Source organism: Oryctolagus cuniculus, chromosome 5 (assembly GCF_051225735.1).
Source record: "Oryctolagus cuniculus isolate XC-2025 breed Fujian yellow rabbit chromosome 5, ASM5122573v1, whole genome shotgun sequence".
Lineage (NCBI taxonomy): Eukaryota > Metazoa > Chordata > Mammalia > Lagomorpha > Leporidae > Oryctolagus > Oryctolagus cuniculus.
The window spans coordinates 137,324,265-137,347,536 of NC_142871.1; the positions used below are offsets into that span (position 1 = coordinate 137,324,265).

The 23,272-nt window shown below is 40.0% G+C and overlaps 1 long non-coding RNA gene across 1 annotated transcript in view; it reads left to right on the forward strand.

The window, feature by feature from the left end:
* The first annotated feature begins 455 nt into the window (after positions 1-455).
* LOC149126698 (uncharacterized) overlaps positions 456-23,272 on the forward strand; it is a 256,806-nt gene continuing 233,989 nt past the window's right edge. Inside the window, exon 1 of the long non-coding RNA XR_016233467.1 lies at positions 456-484. This is a non-coding gene — a long non-coding RNA (uncharacterized LOC149126698). The remainder of the gene's footprint in view (positions 485-23,272) is intronic.

Genomic DNA, 23,272 nt, shown 5'->3' on the forward strand with positions numbered 1-23,272 from the left:
TGCAGGCTCAAGTACATGAAAAAATCTGAATTATTAATCTCTGACAACATGCCAGTGATGTTACAAGCAGGAATAGATGGTGAGTGCATTGCTTCAGAACAGCCATATGATCCAGCAATCACACTACTGGGTATATATCTGATATACATAAAATCATTGTGATTCTGCATTCTTCATGCCCTTTTTACACCCTTTCCTCATTCCACTTCCCTTTATTTCTTGCTCCCACCTTTACACTCCTACTTTTTATTGCTTTAATTTTTCTAAATTTCTTCCACTTCATCATTTTCATCATCACGTCTTTGAAATCTGGAATACAAAGATAAAGGCGAGAAAAAGAAAGCACAGAAGATGTAGAGAAGGAAAGGTGAGAAAAATGTGGGATGATATGAGAAGCATAATGAGAGAAGACACAGAAGGAAAAAAATAAAGGATTTCCTATTTTCTTCTTTTGCAGACTGGAGGAAAGCAGCATTATATCCTGGTAAGTGCCACGGTTTCTATTAATAACCTATTACTGAAGATATTATACATGAATATCTTCAATGTACAAAACATCATGAAGGAAAAGATATACAATACAAATCTCCCATATAAATGACATAATACTACAAAATTTTCACACATTGGGATGAGTATTTTGACACAGAAGTTAAGCTACTGCTCAGGACACCTGCATCCAATACTGGACTGCTGATGAGTTCAAGTTCCTCTGCTTCCAATCCAGCTTCCTACTAATGCACCAGGGAAGGGAGCAGATGATGGCCCAAGTACTTGGTTCTCTACCACTGCAAGGAGATTTGGATGGAGTTCTGGGCTCCTGGCTTTAGGCTAGCACATTCTTACTCATTGCAGTAGATGAAAGTGCCCTTGTTCTCTCTGTTTCTCTCCTCAACCCTCCATCAATTTACTGTTCAAATAAACTGAAAATTTTAACACATATGGGATTGAAACACTAAATTTTAATCTTTGTAAATCTGTGTGTTACCTTATCTTTTGAAAGAAGATAGAATGGTGTTTATTTACTAAAATTTGAAGAAACAAAGCAAAAATGAGTTATTGAGTCAGTCCCCATATGCCCTATTTCCACTCCAATCTCTAAATATAGAAAAGATTGTTACAGTGTAGAACTTTTTAAATGAGGAAAGATCCGGCTGAAAAGCCCATGAGAGTATTTCAGGCATGGAAAGCCAAGACACTCTGGGGGAAAAAAAAACCTAAATGAAAGATCTCCACGAGTGAGATCCCAGTGGAAAGAATGGGTCATCAAAGAAGGAGGTACCTTTCTCTGAAGGGAGGAGAGAACTTCCACTTTGACCATGGCCTTGTCTAAATATGATCAGAGTCAGTGAACTCAGGGGGCTTCCATAGCCTTGGCAGCTCATGACAAGGGCCTAGGGTGATTACTGATGCCATAAACAAGAGTGTCAATTTGTTCCGTCAACAACAGGAGTCACTGTGCACTTACTCCTCATGTACGATCTTTGTCCTTAGTGTGCTGTACATTGAGATTTAATGCTATAACTAGTACTCAAACAGTATTTTTCACTTTATGTTTCTGTGTGGGAGCAAACTGTTGAAATCTGTACTTAATGTATGCTAAACTGATCTTCTGTATATAAAGAGAATCGAAAATGAATCTTGATGTGAATGGAATGGGAGAGGGAGCAAGAGATGGGAGGGTTGCGGGTTGGAGGGACGTTATGGGGGGGAAGCCATTGTAATCCATAAGCTGTACTTTGGAAATTTATATTCATTATATAAAAGTTAAAAAAAATAAATAAGGAAAGCATTGGCATGGGTCAGTTCTTCAAGTCAGACATATTTAGCAATCTATAAAATGAAGGGCAAGGATATGTAAGAGAATTTTCTTTAGTTGCTATTATTTTAAACTAAACCTGGGGAATTCATACTCTAACTGCTCAAGTAGCATACTTTTTCAGATGGTGGCTTCTCACGTTGATATATTTCTTTCGGATTGGAGGAAAGAATTGTTCCAGGATGGTGACTCTATGATGGTGTAGAGGGATCCTGTTTTTTGTGCGTAGTCTCACACAAAGATGCACAGAGGTTAGCAGAATCCAGCTAGGGCCAGAGAAGCTCTCACAGAATTCAGTTTCTCTGGCCCAGGAATATTGAGACTTTCCCTAGTTACATGATGATGATTCTCTTGTCTTTGCAGTAAATGTTACCCTGGATGCAGACACTGCCCATCCTTCCCTCTTCCTCTCTGAACAGAGACGAGTAACCTGGCAAGATGAGAGGCAAGATCTCCCTGCCTCAAAACAGAGATTCGATTCCCTTCCCTGTGTGCTGGGTCAGCTGAGTATCACTTCCGGGAGATACTACTGGGAGGTAGATATTGGGGACACAGTTTCCTGTGATCTGGGAATCTGTAGGGACAATGTAACAAGGAAGGGGCAAGTCACAATATCCCCACAAAATGGTTTCTGGGCCATCAGGATTTATGAGGGGGATTACTGGGCTCTCACTTCCCCAGAAACTCATCTTACTCTGAAAGAATCCCCCCGCAGGGTGGGGTTATTCCTGGATTATGAAGATGGAGAAGTGTCATTCTATAACATGACAGATGGATCCCATATTTACACCTTTTCCCGGATTTTGTTCCAAGGTGCCTTAAAACCTCTTTTCAGGCTTTGGAACTCTGACTCAGGCACCTTGACGACTGTCCACTGAAGGAGAGCAGAGTGATGTTGTCATTCAGAAGCACACCTATTTCACAAAATAATGACTTTGAGTCCTAATGTTGATCGTTATTCCATCTAACATTGAGAAATTGCATTTTTTTCTTTCTCCTTATTGGTTCATTGTCAAAATGAAGCTGGGGGGCACAGATTTCGGATTGTTCCTTACTACTAATTTTCCTCTTCCTTAATAATAGTTTTCCTGACCCATGATAGTCTAGTTTAATATTAGATTTCCTAGCCTCCTCTGCTGCATGTGACTAGACGTTGGCCAGTATAATTATGCTGAATTGTGTAGTCTGACTTCTGATATTTTCCTTTAATAGGAAATTGTATGCCTTCCTTTGCGGTTCACTTTTTCTGCTGGCTAGATATGAAATGATGCATAATTACTTGAAGCATATTTTTGAGCGTGAAATAAGAAATGGATAACAGATAGATATTGTGATTTTAAATTTTTGACAACATATTGTAAATTCTCTTGTTTAACATAAGACTTCTTTTCTTTGGAAAATAAACTTTTATGTCTTTAAGCCATTAGTGTATCTTTATGGGTCTTATTATGAGATCTAATTCTAACTGAAAGGCACTGCTTTTCAGGATGGCAGCAGACATCCGCATTTGAAACAGGAGGTTTAGCATCATGAACTGCACACTTATCTTTTGTACTCACCCAGTGCTTCAGCCCCATCAGACTCTCATTTTTTCCTGGTCAATCAGTCTCTCCTGATGTCAATTCCCACCCTTTTCTACTTAAATAGGAATGGCTAATAGCTTCAAATATTCCCTTATTAGTAAATGAAAACCTTGCCCTCTTTGTCCTGCTGTGACATTTTCTTAGCAAAACCCTAAATATGGATATTTCTATCCTTTGTTTACACTAGCAGCTTAACATGCTTTAAAACTTCATAGGTATAAACAGACTGGTATCTTATATATTCGTTGTACCTTTCACAACCTAGATGACAACACTATCCCCCATGCTTTTCTAACCATCTACATTTGCTTAGATTTGACCAATCAACTTTTAAAATAGTCCACTTATTTAAACTTTCAATTCTATTCTCCCTGGTTTTTAATAAAGTACTATGTTCCCACTTAGAAAATCAAAGTAATAATAATTAGAATCCATCAGAAGGGAACTGTCTCATCTTTATAACAGCAAATAAAACAGTTCTAACTATCTGGGAGTCTGCATTACTCCTCCCTCTCAGTTACATTAATACAAACAACCTCTTCCTATGTAGGGAACAACGGGTATTCTCTCCATTAATCCTATACTGACCTACCTGGTTTGGGGAACAGTTAGTTATTGTTCTTACATTTTCTATGTACTCCTTCTCATGAATCCTAAAAAAATCAAATTCCTACGCATATTAAAACTGCAAGAGTAAAATTTTCCATGAATACTATATTCTCCATTATATTCATCTTTTTCCTTATATAATCAAAATTCTCAAAATAATGATCTAAACACATAATGTTTTCTATTCTTCATATTTCTCTTAAATATTCTCTGTTCTAATGATTGAATTGTGTCCTAGCCTCAGTCTCAGATGCTGAATTTCTAACCTCTAGTATCTCATCTCATAATGTGACTTTATTTGGCTATAGGATTACTGCAGATATGTAAGTTGATATTACACTGAATGAGGACATGTCTTTAATTCAATATGACTGGTATCCTTATGAAAAGGCAAAATCGGTACAACTCTCCAGCACATAGGGAGAATCCAAATGAATAACATCTACATGAATGCCATACAGATTTCCCTCTATTTTTATCTATTATCTTTTCAGCTTCACGTTTCTGATTCATCTTTTTAACACTTTTTAATTAAATTTTGATTGGGTGTGGACCTAATTTCGTACTTATATATATACAGCAGTGAAATGATGGAGTACAGTACCTTTCTAGGAAGTGGAGCCAATAAATGCACAGCCCCCATCTCCAGAGGTCACAAAACAAGTCTTGACAAATTTAAAATAGCAGAAATCAGATCAATATCATTTCTGACCACACTGCAATAAAACCAGAAAAAAACAACTAGGTAAGTATTGGGAACCATACAAGTACATAAACATTAAATGGCTTACTCCTATACAATCAATGGATTCAGACACATACAATCAGAAATGAAAATGGAGACAATATGATTGATTTCACAAAGATATAAAATTGTAGGAGATTACCATTAACAATTGTATGACAAAAATTTGGTTACCCAAAAAATGCCAAATTCTTAAATATGTATAATTTAGCAATATAGAATCATGATCAGGGTGCCTGAGCGATTAAATAAATACTAGAAATATCTGGTAGCTTTGGGATCCACAAGGAGGGAAGGCCTACACTTCTGGGAATGGAAAGTTTCTTCCTGTACTTCCAGGGAAGACAAGTCCTTGTCAAGGTCCCTGTGGGTGCCTAAAGGTCAACCAATGAGGATCAGTCCTGCCTCAACCTTTAAACCCCATGCCCTGAATCTATAAAAGGAGCTCTCCCAATCTCTGATGCACGACTTCCCCGGCCCCCACTCTGTTGGGACTGGGGAACTTTGCCTGGGAGCAGAACCCCAATAAAAGCCTGTGAATTAATTGATTCATCTGCCTGGGAAGATTTGTTACCTGCCAGACACCTTGCAGATTGCGCCAAAACCCAGGAGCTGAGGTTGGCACCTCCTCTTTCTGGGAATGAGGCTCCCTCGCTCCTTGAACCTGTCTGGTGCCCCAGGCTGACTACAGACCATGCTCGACCAACTATAAGTAACTCCTCCCTTGATCTCCCTCCCTCCTCTGGGTTGGCCCAGTCTCTGCGATCTCCGGCTAGCTCTCTGTCTGGACAGAGACCTCCAAATCGTGCGCACATGGGCTCTGTTCTCCGCTGTTTAGCCTCCCAGCGGCTTGTGGAGATGTCCTGCAACTGGGTTGACCCTGTAGAGGACTGACCTCTAATCCGTCTGCTGAAGTCCAGGAGAGGGGACACCTTGATGGAATTTCAGTAGATCCAGGCTACCGGGGAGACCATGGGATCTGGCTAATCCCGAGGGTGGGACTCAAAATTCCCCCTGGCCTGCCTCCTAAAGAACTTGAAGAAACTGGGACTGGCCCAGGACCTACGGTGTAAATGCCTAATCTTCTACTCCACCCAGGCATGGCCTAATTACCTCGAGAATTTCTGCCACAGGGAGAGAAAATGGTCAGAGGTCCCATATGTCCAGGCTTTCTGAGACCTCTGCTCCCATCCTACCCTCTTCTCTAATTTCCTCTCTGCCTGCTCCATGGCCCAGGTCTTGCTGGCCAAGATTGGGCCCCCACCTCCTTAGGATGCCTCTTCTGTTTTACTGCTAATTCTTGACACTCCACCTTTTCCGACCCTCCTGAGTTCGTAGGTATCCCACAGCTAGCCGGGAATCTCCCTCCCCCATATGCGCATTCTTCCATCCTGCCCCACCCCATGTCCTGCCTCTCCCCGCTGCCATCACTGGAAGTCAGGTAGCCACGTGGCCCAACCACTAGTGTTAAGCTCCCACCCCCATCCTAGTGGGATTTGCTGCTCCTGCTTCCCTGGCTGCCCTCCGGCAAAGTTTTAAAAGGACCTGTTCCTGAACACATGGCTCTCTAGCCTCCTCCTCTGGTTTCCTTTCTTTGAATCTAGAAAGATCACTACCTTTGAAAATATTGTTTTGTAACTGGCTGTGCTTATTTTTGCAATTTATTTTAACAGGTTTCTGGGCAATCAGTACTCAGTGAAACAGCAATGGGTAATTAGTACTTGTTTTAGATGAAAGCAATTTTAATTTTAATTGAATTCAAGTAGAGATATATCATATCACCATCTTAAGTAATTTAGGTGTAACTGCAAATTTATTGTAAACTCTTGTATACTCAGCATGTTAAATTTGTGTTAAAAATGTTATATAAATGTGCATTTGGTTAGGAAAGTTAAAAGGAAAGAGTTATTTTGAATAAAGAAAGGACAAAGTTTGTAAGATTGACTTCATCCTGATGGCTAGTTTACTCTAGACTGGAATGGAAATGATGAAATGTTTCAAGTAGGTTGAAGAGGGTGTGTGGAAGTCACAGAAGGTTACAAAAGAATTCTTGGATCTTAATGAGAAAGCCACAGAGGCCTAAAGAGTTAAATGTTCTGTAAAATCCTACAGGTGCTTTCAAAAATGCTATGTGAAGTAAGTATGTGCCTCTTGTTGAGTTTATAATAAGTTTATAATTTTAAACCTGGCAACTTAAAGTATTTTGTCTTCCACAGTTTTATATATCAGAGTCACTGCTCATAAAACTAAAGCATTGTTGGTTCTGTGCTTAGCTGTCCTCCTATAGGTTCTGATGGACTTTTTCCAGCCCCATCTATTGTATTCAGTACTTTGGGGTGGCGCTGTAAACAGATGAAGCCAATAATGTATTATAAGTACCAACTAAAAGTATGGTTAGCTGAGGTTACTAAGAGCAGAAAGTAATTTGAATCAATTGGTAAATTAAAAAACAGTTAAAGTTTTAAAAAGCTAGTATTGAAACTGCTATATTTGTTATCTAATGATTTAAACTGCTTTCTAAATTTTCATTTGATATTACTGTTGTCAGTAAGTGATCTCGGACTTGAGCACCCCCTTGACTTGCATCCTCTGGTCTGCTTTAACAAAAACCAGGAGGAAGAGAAAGCCAGGCATCAGAAGCAATGTGTGGCAGGCCTATTAATGGCTGTTCTGTACAGTGATCTGCCCTCAAGGAGACCCAACTGGCAAGTCCACTGCAGTGGCTTTCAACGTGGCAAGCCTGGGCTTCAGCAGAAATCAGCTTGTGAAGAGCCCTGGCAGTTCTGCCAGCTGAGACTTGGATCACTGGAAATGGACCTGCCCTGGAGTCGAAGGACTTCAGGTCAGAGCCACGGATCTTATTGGCTCTAAGCTGAAAATCCCTTCACTCAGCCCAGCTTCCAAAGTGACCACCGCAGCTGAGGGGACGGCTAAGTAGGGTCAGCCACATTACAGGCAGAACTGTAACTTTCCTGTTAGAGATGCCACGTGCCTTCACCTGGCCAGCTCTCCTCCCAGGCCAGGTAGGTAATGGAAGTCAACAGGGTGCCTTCCCCAAGGAGGTTCACACCTCCCTTAGGATGTACCCTAGGAAGAGATAGGTCTGGGCCTCTTAACTTACAAGGCCTAAAGCCCACCAGATTATTATCAAGCCCCTTCTGTCAGGTTCTTTTTGCCTCTCAATCAGAAAACTTAGTTGACTCTACTCCCAACCTGTGTGTATTGATAGTCCTCTCCTTCTCCACCACTTAATGTTGTATGGTTATTCAGAATTTCTCTACAGACAAACCCCTCTACCTGAAAAAAATTGAGTGGCCTTTTTCCTGGTCTTGGCTAGGATCAGATTTAAACCACGTCCTTCAAACAATCCTCACAAGGGTCCAGAGACCCCCCTCATTTCCTCTCCTCTTTGAAATCCTTTCATTACCTGGTTAATGCCACTCTTAGGGTCATTGGTTGCCATTCTCACCCTGACTTGTATAATACAGTGTCTGTTTAAGTGTTTACAGCAGGTGATAATAGAATGAACCAAGGCCTTCAGCAACCAGGCAGTCAACCAGATGCTTCTCCATCCATATATGCCTGTCCCTGCGGAACCCCAAGATACCCGCAGTGGGCCCCTGTAGACGATATCCCCAGTCAGCAGGAAGTAGCCAGAGAGACTCATCATTGCCCCCTTTCCTATCATCAAAAGGTCGGGATGGTAGATTTGGGATCTGCAAGGAAGGAAGGCCTACACTTCTGGGAATGGAAAGTTCCTACCTGTACTTCCAGGGAAGAAAAGTCCTTGTCAAGGTCCCTGTGGATGCCTAAAGGTCAACCAGAGAGGATCAGACCCGCCTCAACCTTTAAACCCCATGCCCTGAATCTATAAAAGGAGTTCTCCCAAACTCTGATGCGCGACTTCCCCAACCCCTTCTCTGTTGCCCTGTTGGGACTGGGGAACCTCCCCCGGGAGCGGAACCCCAATAAAAGCCTATGAATTAATTGATTCGTCTGCCTGGGAAGATTTGTTATGCGCTGGACCCCTTACAATATCCTTTTAATAATGAAATCTCCCAACAAAGGAAAGCCCAAGACCAAATGGCTTCACTGCCAAATTATACCTAACATTTAAACAAGAATTAACAAAAATTTTCTTAAATAATTTAAAAAAACTAGAAGAGGAGGAAACTCTTCCAAATATATATTATTCACTCAACATTACATTCATATCAAAATAAGACAAGGACACAACAAAAAGAAGAAAATTTGGGGCCAATTTTCTTAATGAATATGAGTGCAAAAATCTTCAGCATATACTAGCAAATCGACTTGAGCAGCACACTAAAATATCATTCAGCATGATCAAGTAGGGCTCATACCAGAGATGGAAGGACAATGCAAGAAATGTTAATCAATAGATGTGATACACCATCAAAAGAATGAAGGACAAAACCAATATGATCATCTTAAGAGATGCAGAAAGGCATTTAATAAAATTATACATCCTTAATGTTAAAACTCTCACCAAATTTACTGTACAAGAAATATATGTCATGATAATAAAACCCATATGTAACATGTCAGCAAATAACATCATATTGAATGGGGAAAAGCTGAACTTTTCTCTCTAGATCTTGCACTATACAGGGGTGTCCACCTTCACCAATTTTATTCAACATGGCACAGGTGGCCCAGCTAAACTATTAGGCAACAGAAAAAAATGCACCCAACCAGAAAGAAGAAAGCCAAACTGTTACTAGTTGCTGATGCATGATCTTATATTATAGGAAATCCCTAAAATTCCACTGGAAAGCTGTTAAAACCAATAAAACAAATTAAACAAAGTTGCAGAAAACAGTCAATGTAAAAAAATAATTAGAATTGTTAGATATTAATAGAGACTTATCTGGTAAAGAAAGTAGTCCCTATAGGACTTTTTACTTGCCCACCTCTTTATTTAGTGGAGCATTAAGCCTTTCACTATAATGGCAATTTAAAACATTTTCTCAAAAATTAAAAAGGAGGAGAGAGAGAGATAGAAGATGGAAGGGAGTGAGAGAGGGAAAGAGAAGGAAGAGGAGGGAGGAAAAGGATATTATATTCTTAGAATTCCATCTGTGAACAATATTAAATCTGCTCTCTTTATATTAATATCATAAAAATAAATTAAGATAAAGAAAGCAATCCCATTGCCAATGAATACAAAAAATGAAATTCCTGGGAATAAATTTAACTAAATAGATGAAGGATCTTTACCATGAGATGTGAAACTGAAGCTATTAAAAGAAAAAATAAAGAAAACACCTCATGACATTGGAATGGGAGAGGAAATTATATATCAGACTGCTAACTGCACAGCAAATAAAACCCTAATAAATAAATGTGATTGCATCAAACTAAAGCACTTCAGCAAAACAAAGAAAACAATAGGTTGACTCAAACTGCAGAAACAGAAAATATTTGAGAGCCATACATGTTTACAGAGTATGTAAAAAATAACACAGTAGAGGACAGCATGCAATCCAATTAAAATGCACAACAGATTTAAACACATTTATCAGAGGAAGACATAAAGGAGACCAACAGATATATAAAAATGCTCAACATCAGTAATCATCAGGGAAATGGTCACTTATTAAAAGTTTCACCATAATGTAATCTTAAAACGTTAGCTTGAATTTTTTTCATGGAGAAAAAAGTAACTTTGGATTACACAGAGAACTACTCAGTCTGGAATACTTTCACTGTCCTGCTCTTTGGCAGTAAGACTCAAATAAGAGAGTGGAGCCCAGCTGAGGCAGTAACTGATGTGTGATGGTGAGGCAGATACTTTATGTTCATGAGCTGCTTGCCATTCCTTTCCTGCTCTGTGTAACCGTATCAACCCACCTGTCACTCAGATGACCCCTCCCTTGGATGTACCTCCCCTTACCTGGGACCTGGGGGCAGTACTAGGTAACCACTCCCCTTCTCTAAGCTCATAGGAAGCCTGGTAAAGGGAAGGGGATCACTCTTTCTCACTCTCCTGCTCTGTCTCTGCCTCATGGACCTAGGAAAAGCAGGGTATGGAAGTCCCTCTTTACTTTTCCTGGCTCACTCTCCATAAATAAGACCCCATGAGCCTTTGTATTCTTTTCACTCTGTAAATAATCATTACCACACTGCATGTTGTGTTTGTACCTGTACTTACAATTATTCTCTAAGCAAAAGGCAAGAGTCTGGAAAAGAGATTCAGGCCCTGCCAAGCCCACAACAACACCAGGTAACATCTGGCAGGTCACAGTTTTCACATTCAGCAAGGTTTCTCATCAAGGTTCATTTTATATCCTGCTACTCTTTAAAAATGAAGCATAGTTTGGAATCAGGAACTCTTTTTTTTTTCTATTCTTAACTACTTTATTATAAAATGTCAGACAGGAATATTTCTAGTTGACTGGGCATTCTATCATTTTTTAAAACTTTTATTTAATGAATATAAATTTCCAAAGTACAGCTTGTGGATTACAATGGCTTCCCCCCATAACGTCCCTCCCACCCGCAACCCTCCCCTTTCCCACTCCCTCTCCCCTTCCATACACATCAAGATTCATTTTCATTTCTCTTTATATACAGAAGATCAGTTTAGCATATATTAAGTAAAGACTTCAACAGTTTGCTCCCACACAGAAACATAAAGTGAAAAATACTGTTTGAGTACTAGTTATAGCATTAAATCACAATGTACAGCACACTAAGGACAAAGATCCTACATGAGGAGTAAGTGCACAGTGACTCCTGTTGTTGACTGAACAAATGGACACTCTTGTTTATGGCATCAGGAATCACCCTAGGCTCTTGTCATGAGCTTCCAAGGCTATGGAAGCCCCCTGAGTTCACTGACTCATAATTTTTAGACAAGGCCATGGTCAAAGTGGAAGTTCTCTCCTCCCTTCAGAGAAAGGTACCTCCTTCTTTGATGACCTGTTCTTTCCACTGGGATCTCACTCACAGAGATCTTTCATTTAGGTTTTATTTTTCCCCAGAGTGTCTTGGCTTTCCATGCCTGAAATACTCTCATGGGCCTTTCAGCCAAATCCACATGCCTTAAGGGCTGATTCTGAGGCCAGAGTGCTGTTTAGGACATCTGCCATTCTATGGGTTTGCTGTGTATCTCACTTCCCATGTGGAATCAGGAACTCTTAACTTGCATGTATTAGATTTCAAGTTTTACACGGATATACAGCTAAGTCCTTATTAAATAGTTGCATTGCTGCATGTAAGGCTTTAATGCTGCACATGGTAAATATCAGGGCACCACTTTTGCAGGTCCTTGTGCCGCCATGGTCTTCATACACTTATCCATAGTCTTCAAACCAAAAGTGTGCATGAGACAATAAGAAAGTATGGTTTGAATATGATCTGCAATATTGACTACTAGTGCTGAGCTGAAGGAATTACAATGGGCATTTGTGATAAACAATGCCCAGTTTCATCACTGTGACCCTCAACTTCAAGGTTAAAATAAAATTAAGTAAGCATGGGGAGATAAGCACAAGTAGTATCTGCAGTAGTCAACATCTAAAATGGCCCTAATAGTCCCTAACTTCAAAAATTGGTACTTGTGTGCTATCCTTCCTTATTATGCCAGGTTTGCTCTGTGACTTCCATGATTGAGTAATAAAAGACATTGATCTCTGTGATACTGTGAAATTTATATTTACTCTTTGCATCTCATTTCCTAGAACATGACTCCCCAAAATTCTTGAAATCTCTGGAAAGATAAGAATGTCTTCAGTGTATTAATGAAATAACTGGAGCCTAAGGGCTACTAGATAGCTTCGGAATGGGGGCAGATCATCTGAAAAAAATAAGGTATTATTGGAGCATTGTGATGTTGAGCCTATCACCCTCCAGGGTAGGGTGAAGGGCTGATGATTCAGGTTTTCACCAACAGGGCTGGGTTTTGAGAGTCTCCGGACAGTTGGACAGGTGGAAGTTTCTAGATAGTGGCACTATCAGAAAGCATATGAAAACTCCACACCTCATCACATCCTTTACCCTATGTATCTCTTCCATCTATTCCATATATTCATCTATACCCTCTGTAAAAACATTTATAATAAATGAGTAAACATATTAAATTTTGTGACCCACTCTGTTAAGTTATCAAACCCAAGGAAGTGATCGTGGGGAGCTCAGAATTTTAGCTGTTGGATTACAAATGTTAACAACAGAGGGACAAATATCAAATGTTCTCCCTGATCAGGGACAAATAACCTAGCACCAAAAAGGAAACCTGTTGAAGTGAAATGGACACTATATAAAACAATGACTTGATCAGCCCTTGTCCTGACTGTTGATGTACAACTTAATACTTTATCGCTTTTAGTATTTTTTTGATCTACTTAATACTATTGGTTGAGCTCTGAAATTAACACACAATTATTCCTAGGTGTTTAAATTTAACTGAAAAGTGATCTCTGTTAAATATGAGAGTGGGAATAAGAGAGGGAGGAGATGTACAATTTGGGATATGCTCAATCAGACTTACCCCAAATGGTAGAGTTAGAAATGTGCCAGGGTATTCCAATTCAATCCCATCAAGATGGCATGTACAAATGCCATCTCAGTAGTCAAAGTGATCAATTTCTGTTCACAGTTGATTATACTGATAGGTCTCAGAGTCAAAGGGATCACATAAACAAGACTAGTGTCTGCTAATACTAACTGATAGAATAAAAAAGGGAGAGAACGATCCATTATGGGAAAGGGGATACACAGCAGACTCATAGAATGGCAGATGTCCTAAACAGCACTCTGGCCTCAGAATCAGCCCTTAAGGCATTCAGATCTGGCTAAAAAGCCCATGACAGTACTTTAGGCATGGAAAGCCAAGACACTCTGTAAAAAAAAAAAAAAGGACCTAAATGAAAGATTTCCGCGAGTGAGATCCCAGTGGAAAGAATGGGTCATCAAATAGTTGGTACCTTTCTCTGAAGGGAGGAGAGAACTTCCACCTTGACTATGACCTTGTCTAAATAAGATTAGAGTTGGTGAACTCTAAAGGCTTCCATAGCCTTGGCAACTCATGACTAGAGCCTAGGGAGATTACTGATGCCATAAACAAGAGTGTCAATTTGTTAAGTCAACAACGGGAGTGCACTTACTCCTCATGTAGGATCTCTGTCCTTAATATGTTGTTCAATGTTAATTAATGCTATCACTAGTACTTAAACAGTATTTACACTTTATGTTCTGTGTGGGTGCAAACTGTTGAAATCTTTACTTAGTATTTACTAACTTGATCTTCTGTACATAAAGATAATTGAAAATTAATCTTGACGTGAATGGAATGGGAAAAGGAGTGGGAGTTGGGAGGGTTGCAAGTGGGAGGGAAGTTATGGGGGGCAAAGCCATTGTAATTCATAAGCTGTACTTTGGAAATTTATATTTATTAAATGAAAGTTAAAAAAAGGGAAAAAAAAGAAATGTTAACAACTGACTACCTGCAACTGGCATCTGAAATAGAGGGCCATCTTGGATCTGAGCCTTCCATTTGTGGACTATGACACCGTGTTTAGGTAGAAGTGCCAGAATGAACATCCAGTTGGTATCTCCTGGAGAATTGCTTAAAATGTGGGGAAACAATCCCCATACATCTGGTTTTTGAAGTGCTGAATTGAGAGTAGGAATAGAAAACGCACACATACCCCACCCCTGGTTTCTCAAAGCCTCATTTGTCACCCTCTCAATCTTTCCCTTTGATTACTCAGTGCAGAAAGCAAGCTATCTTTCATGAGCAGTCCTCTGAGGAAGCCCCCAGGGCAAGGAACTCAGGCCTCTTAACAACTACATGAGTAACACTTCTTGGAAGCACATCCTCCATCCTTCTTCAATCCTTCAGATGACTGACACCAAAGTGTGGGGAGCAATCCGGACTGGACTGAGTTACTCGAATTAGGACTTATTCTGTGCATCTGCTCTCCCACAATATGGCGCTGGGAGAGAAGTAAACAGCTTCCGCACAGCTGCCTCCAGTTCAACTAATAAATTGTAGGACTTGCTCCTGATTGGAGAGCAGCGTACTCGGCGTGTGGGCAGCCGAGTTAGGATTGGCGGAGGAGGACTATAAAGGAGGAGAGAGACGGCATGCACCAGGAACATCTAAGGGGAACATCTGAAGGAACACCTGTGCAGCCCCCCAGAGAGCCGGCCGGCGGTGTGCCGCTCCCCTGCGGAAGTGGGGAATGCGGCCAGGGGGAACTGCCCTTCCACGGAGGTGGAAGGGATAGTAGCCAACCCGGGAAGAACCAGCAGCAAACCTGGGGAGGGCCGAGCAGACGAAAGAACAGCGCAGGGTCCTGTGTTGCTCCTCCACGAAGAGGGGGAGCGACATAATGGTGCCGTGACTCGGATAGGAAACCTAGGACGGATATGAAACTTAGGAGGGAAGAAATGACTCGGATAGGAAACCTAGCTTGGATAGGAAACCTAGGACGGAGATGAAACTTAGGAGGGAAGAAACGGGAAGAATTGGGAAAATACCGGAGAGAGAGACTAGCAAACAGCCTAGGGAAAAGCCGGACGAAAAAAGAGCCGGAAGAAGCTATTGAAAGCCTAGGCATAGACTCGGATACGGACTACGGGGGGAAGCTGGGAGAAATCTCTAAGGTCGAAAGTGAAAGTGAACGCTAGAACAAACAGACTCGGACGCGGACTGTGGGGAGAGGCCAGGAGAAATGAGGGAGGAGTATTGTTGGAGGAAAGCTTGGGAAAACATACCGGGTAGAGAAAAATGTTAGGGAAATTGAAGCCGCGGGGGGCAGGCTGAGGCGGAAACGAAAGCCACTTTGGGATTCTCAAGTTAGCCCGGGAATAGGGGGCGAAAAGTTGAAACCAGAAGCTGAGACGCAAGCCAGATTGGGATCCGTCTGATTAGCCCGGGGAGCAAAGGACGGGAAGCCAAATCGTGGGGCGGAGACGTACGCTGGGTTGAATTCGCCAGGCTAGCCCGGGGAACTTGGATTGAATGCTAGTGGTGGAGACGCAAGCTACGCTGTGTTACTCGCGGAAGCCGCCGCGTGCAGAGAGAGCACGGGGCGTGAATAGATAGGGAACGGGGCTGGCGTAGGCCGTGGTTCAGACGCGAAAGGGTTAAGCGTGGAGACCGCGGAGCGCGCAAAGCCGAGCCGCGCAAAGCCGGGAAGCTGCGCAGATGAGAGAGGCGCGCGGGCTGAAGCGGCGCAGAGCCGGGAACCCGCCGGCGGGGCGAGGTGCCGGAAAGCTGCGGGGATAAGAGAAACAGAAGTTTAGAAGTAAAAGAGAAATAGGAATGTTGGCAGACAGAAGTAAAATGGGAGAAATAGAAATGCCCGGAGATAGAGAAATAGAGAAAAATAAGGCCTCCCCTCAACATGCCAATGAGAAAGCTTGGATTCGGTCTGCCCAATTAAGTGAGGCGATGAGCACCTGCGGGCGGCTAGCAGCTTATGTGCCCCAGGTCACCGAAGACAGGCACGAATTAACATCAGTAAAGCTTCCCCACAATGCAACAATTAGGAGGCTTGGATTCGGTCTGCCTGATTTAAGGCAGTAAGCGCCAGCAAGCAGCTCGACCAGAGTATGAGCTGCAGGTCACCGAAGATAGGCACGAACCAACACTAATAAGTCTCCCCCACAATAAGGCAATGAGAAGGCTTGGATTCGGTTTGCCTGATAGGTCTTGTAAGTCCCCTGCAGGCAGAGCAGAGCATGCGCTGCAGGGCACCGAACACAGGCACGCATCAGCGCCTAAAAACCTCCTCACAACATGGCGAAGAGAGGACCCGGATTCGGTTTTCCTGATTGATAGGACTTGTAAGAGCCTGTGCCAACTCTAGCAAGTAGAGCAGAGTGTGTGCCGCGGGACACCGAAGACAGGCGTGTATCAACGCCAAAAATAAAAAGAAAGGGGGATCTGTGGGGAGCAATCCGGACTGGACTGAGTTACTCGAATTAGGACTTATTCTGTGCATCTGCTCTCCCACAATATGGCGCTGGGAGAGAAGTAAACAGCTTCCGCACAGCTGCCTCCAGTTCAACTAATAAATTGTAGGACTTGCTCCTGATTGGAGAGCAGCGTACTCGGCGTGTGGGCAGCCGAGTTAGGATTGGCGGAGGAGGACTATAAAGGAGGAGAGAGACGGCATGCACCAGGAACATCTAAGGGGAACATCTGAAGGAACACCTGTGCAGCCCCCCAGAGAGCCGGCCGGCGGTGTGCCGCTCCCCTGCGGAAGTGGGGAATGCGGCCAGGGGGAACTGCCCTTCCACGGAGGTGGAAGGGATAGTAGCCAACCCGGGAAGAACCAGCAGCAAACCCGGGGAGGGCCGAGCAGACGAAAGAACAGCGCAGGGTCCTGTGTTGCTCCTCCACGAAGAGGGGGAGCGACACCAAAGCAGACCTTAACTGCAGTTCTGTGAATTTTTAAGCCAGAACCATCAGTTAAACCACCTTAGATTCATTATCACAGACGTTTTGTGATGTTTGTCATCTTCAGCTGCTGAATTTTACAATAGTTTGTTATGTAGCAATGGGTACAGCCCAGATTGTCAGTGAAATTCTTTATGATTAATTAAATCAACATCGAAGCAAAATCTTGGAAGGCAGTGCCTGGAGAGTTTTTTACAAAGTGCATGTAACTAAAACTATTCACTGCTTGAAAATATGCAAATTATGTATAGTAATTGCCATTACCCTCAAGCAGAAGCAGAGGCAATTATTCCACTCCATATGTTAACCATGTCTTTTACTTTCTGTATTCTGATACATTGACAGATGGGGCTTTTCTGACCCTGGAGTGTTTGGCCTTCCCACAGTAAAACAGTTACTAGATATAGTAAACAATAGGACACAAAATGTACTTTCCCAATAAAAGCCATCAATCTAAAAACACATCTTTAATGGAGCCTCACCCACGGCACTATCATCTACCTGCTCCAGTCACCACAGACAAAAAAAAAAAAAAAAAAAAAAAAAAAAGACAAGCACAGATAATTAGAAACCATCAATCTAAAACCACATCTTTAAGAAAGCCTTTTCCCACTGAATTATTATCTACCTGCTCCAGTCACCACAGACCAAAAAATCAGAGAAGTACAGATAATCCCTATGCCCAAAATTTGCTGAAATTTTTCAAACTAGTTAAAGTATGCTTTTTTAACTTGCTCATTCATTCTCTTGGGCTGTAGCCTATGTCCCCCTTCCCTCTGCCTCATGACCATGCCCAGTGCTTATCCATGTAGCCATCCTAAAGTATGGGTTGCACTCTTCTCTGGGAACTGCTAACAATATACTATAGTTCCTTTTATTTCTTAAGCTTAATTTACATATGATTGATAAATATAAATAGCACAAACTGCATATATTTAAAATGCACATGTGTCTTCACATTTTATACACATACATACACATTGTGAAATGATCAACACAATCAACCTAATTAACATATCAACTACCTCGTGTGATTTTCATTTTTGGCTAACTTTACTTCTCATTACATCTTTCAGGTCCACGTATACTCTTCCAAATAGCAGGATCTCTTTCTTAATACTGAATGATATTTCATTTTACAACAATACTATAAAAAGTCTCTCAGTATATTTGAATTAAAAGATTTTTATTTTGGTGAAAAAAAATGAAATTCATATACATCTTTTTAACAAAATACACTTTCTAGAAGTGCACTGCTGGATCACATGCCAAATTTTCTTTTCAAAAGTGCACTGCTGGATCATATGCTAGTTCCCTTTTTAATTTTTGGAAGAGCCATAATACTGTTTTCTATAATGGCTACATAAATTTACATCCCCAATAATGCTGCACAAGAGTTCTCTTTTCTTCACAGCCTCAATATTTATTTTTTCTCTTTTTGAATATGCTAATTGGTGTGGGCTCATATTTCATTGTGATATAGATTTACAGTTTCATGATGATTAGTTTTATTAAGCACTTTTTCATATATAAGGTGCTCATTTGCATATCTTCTTTGAAAAATGTCCATTGAATCATTTGCCCATTCTTAAACCAGTTCATTGTTTTCTTGCTATTGAGCTGTATAGAAGCTTTGTATATTTTGGATGTTATTCCTTTATATCATATACATGGTTTGCAAACATTTTCTCCCATAATGTGGGTTTCATTTCATTCTATTGTTTTCTTTGATGTACAAAATCTGATGATTTCTCACTCATTTTTTTTCTCATTGTTATGTCTTTTGTGGTTGTATTAAAAACTCATTTCCAAGAGAAATGTCATGAAACTTTTCTGCAAGTTTCAGATTTTATTTATTTGAAAGGTAGAGTTACAGACAGAGAAATCTCCCATCTGCTAATTCACACACCAAATGGCCACAATGGCTGTAGCTGAGCCAGGCTGAAGCCAAGATCCAGGAGCACCCTTCATGTCTCCCACTTGGGTTCAGGGCCCAAGCACTTGGGCCATCCTCTGCTGTTTTCTTAGGTATTTTAGCAGGGAGCTAGATTGATAGTGGAGCAGCCGTGACTTGAACCAGCACCCTCATGTGATGCTGGTGCTGTAGGTGGCAGCTTAACCCTCTATGACACAATGTCAGTCCATCTTTCAAGTATTTTGGCTATATACTCAATAGTGAGAATGGGAATTCTGGGTCATATGCCAGGTTTATTTTTAACTTTTAAAGAAATCTCCACACTGTTTTCCACAGTGGCTGTGCTAATTTACATTCCCACCAACAGTATGTAAGTGTTCTCATTTCTGCACATCCCTGTCAGCATTTGTTATTCTGTGTTTTGGATTTTAGCCATTCTGACAGATGTGAGGTGATAGCTCATTGTGGTTTAGATTTGCTATTCCCTGATGACTAGTGATGTTGTGTTGTGGTTGATTTGCTCTGAGATGAGGATTCGTTCTGAGAGGAGGAGCATGGTAAAGGCAAGAGGCACAGTGTCACCACACAGACCCTTGGAGTCTGGCGAAAGCGGGCCAGAAGTGAGCAGCCCGCAGACTCATTTATTTCAGTTGGTACGACAGCTTATATAGCCAAGACAGCAAATCCGGTCAAGGGGCGGTTTATGCCCTAACCAATCACAGCCTGTTGCCAGGCAGTATCTGAAGCCATCCAATCACAGCCTGTTTGCAGGCAGGCTCCATTGCCAGGTGGGATTCAAAGCCATTCCTGAGTAACTGATGCTTGCTTGCTCAAAGTTGAGCATTTTTTTCATATATTTGTTGGCTATTTGTATCTCTTCTGTTGAGAACTGTATATTGAAGACTTTTGCCCATTTCTCTTTTGTGTGTGTGTGTTGTTGTTGAGAATATTATTACTGATATATTTGGGATATTAATCCTTTGTCAAATAGGTGGTTTGCAAATATTACTTCCCATTCTATTGGAAGATTCTTGACTCTGTTGATTGTTTGGGCTGTTTTGCAAAATTTATGAGTTTGAAACAATCTCATTTTCTAGTTTGGCTTTGTGTCTGTACTTTGAGGGTCTTATACAGGAAGTTAACCCTGCACAAATGTCATGGAGTGTCCCTTTTTGTTTTCTTCCAGCAATTTCATTGTCTCAGGTTTTAAGTTTAGGCTTGTGAACCATCCTGATTTGATTTTTGTATATGGTGAGAGGTATGGATCCAATTTCATTCTTCTACATATGTAGATTTTAATTCACCAAAATCATATTTTGAAGAAATTATCCTTACTCCACTGTATTATCTTAGCAATTTTGTCAAAAATATGTTGGCTGTATGTAAGTGGATTCATTTCTGGGATCTATATTCTGTTCCATTTATTTATATAACAGTTTTCACGCCAGTACCATGCCATTTTATTTATTATCACTTTGTAACATGATTTGAAGTCTGGTATTGTGTTCCCTCTAGCTTTATTTTTGTTGTTCAGGATCACTTTGAATATTTCAGTTCTTTTGTGATTCCATATGAATTTTCAGATTGCTTTTTCTAATATTGTCAATGGTTTTTGATAGAGAGTGCATTGAATCTGTAGATTGCTTTGGATAGTATAGACATTTCAGTGATACTGATTTTTCTAATCCATAAGCAAGGAATATTTTTCCTTTTTTGTGTCCTTGATGATGTCTTACATCAATGTTATCTTTAAATACACATTTATACTCCTCTCTCTCTATCTCACCCCCCCTCTCTATCTCTATCTCTCTCTTCTTTATGATATTCTCATAATACAACCTAGCTTGCTTGGTGTTGTCTACCAAATTTCCCACGGTCTCAGAATATAGGGCTCCAATATTCATGGGTTGCAGTCTTTTCTGCTGGCCCTTCCTGTCCACAGAGATGCAGAGGTGTTCCCAGAGACAGCTGTCTGTGGGTGCTCTGCTTAGGTGATTTGAACCCCAGAGTCTATGATATCTTGAGAAATTGTGGGCTCCACACAGTCCAAGTGGGTGCTCAGCCCCTGTCAATCTCTCCATTCAGACCCCAAATCAGTGGGGAATATGGATTTTTCCCTCTGGTAAAGTCTTTGGATTCCACGTGAGCACAAGAATCACTGGCCAAAACCCCTACTCACATTACAATGGCTCATTCTCCCCACCTTTTTCCGTTTGCATATAACCAAACTGCTGCTGCCTCCAATGCTCCTCTCTCTAGTTTTTAAAGGGAGAAGTTTAGGATATTGATTTAGGATGGTTCTACTTTTTGTACTCCAATATACAAAGCTCCAAACTTCCTTCCAGGCACCGCATTAATTACATATTAGCCATTTTGGTTTATACAATTTTCATTTTCATGCAATACAAAATATTTTTTAAATTCACTTTTGATTTCTTCTTTGATCCATGGATTACTTGTTTTCTTTAATGTCCAAATTTTAATTAAGTTCAAATTTTGCTTCCATTTTGATTTTCAATTTAATTTCACTGTGAGCAAATAATACCCTTTTAAGTTTTTTGAAATTTGTGTTATTGCCTAGAATATTGTCTATATGGGGGAATGCATTACATAAGCTTGAAAATAATGCGTGTTGTGTTTTTGCTGGGTGTAGTCTCTGTAGATGTTAATGATATGCTACTAATGATGTATAAGTATTCACATCATTATCATTTTCAATGTAGTTTTTTCTCGATTGTTAAGAGTTATTGAAACACTTGACAATTACTTTAAAATCATTTATTACACCATTAATATTAGGCATTTTACTTCATATACTATGAGTTCTGTGTTTAGAAGTGAAGATGATTATAACTGTTAGATCCTGCTTCTATATCAGTACTTTACTATTATACAATATTTCTTTTTCTGTGATAGCATTTTTTTTGTTTTAGAGTCTACTTTCCCTGAAATTGGTATAGTCAATGAAGTTTTCTATTATTTGTGCTTGAATAATAATTATTTTGTTATTTTGTTTTTAACCAGTTTTGCCTTTGAATCTAAGTTTTGTTTCTTGCAAATACATATAATTAGATGATGATCATATCTCTATCTCTTGCTTGGGGTATTAATATGTTTAAATTTAACATATTCTCTATGATTTTTACCATATTTTCAATTATTTCCTGTATATATTTTTATTAGCTTTTACCTTTTCAATTTTGTATATATGGTTTAAAAGCATAGTGATACTTCTCACCACACCTTTTCTCCCTCCCTCATTCCCACTCTCCCCCTCCTTTCTTTCTTATATTTATTTGAAGTTTCAGAATGGCATACTTTCAATTTACTTTTAATCACAAGCTTAACCTTGCACTAAATAAAATTTCTATTAGTAGTGAGTAGAAAAACCACTGTTAATGAATCTTTTTATTCTATTCTTTTAGATTATCCTGTATAAAACAGATAACATTCTAAAGTACATTTTCATTGCTTTATTTAGCTATTACTATATTTTTTTTCAGAGTCACATTTTCATATTTGCTTTGGGAATCACAAGATAAATCTTAAATGAAAGCAATTTACTTCAGATTACACTCACTGAATTCTGAAAAAAACAGAAAATCACTCCATTAACCCTCCATTCTCTTTACTGATGCATAAATTAACTTTCAGTTAAAATCTCTCAAAATTTTACAGTTATTTGTTTATGCAGCACTCATAAGTCAGAAGAAAAAATGGAAAATTATGTAGGATATATTCTTTTTATAGAAATTTATTGGTAATACTACTATTATGTGTACATTTATTGGCATTCTTTATTTCTTTTAAAGATTTGAGTTATTGATTTTTATTATTTCCTTTAATATAAGTTTCTTATCAGCCAATCATCTCAGTTTTTATTTCTTTTGGAATGCCTTTATTTTTGCCTTTATGGTTGAATAAATATATTTTTGGATATAGACATTGTGTTGTTAATTATTTTCTTTCAATAGTTTGAATATGTTGTACAACTCCCTTCTGTCTTCCATTGTTTCTGCTGAGAACTCATTTATTAATGACATTGCTGTTTCATTTTATGTCATGAGTTTCTTTTCTGTAGCTGCTTCCAACATAATCTGTCATTAAGTTTAACTGCTTGTCTTCAGTGTGTAGACTTTGTTGTTTATGCTACTTTGAGTTAGTT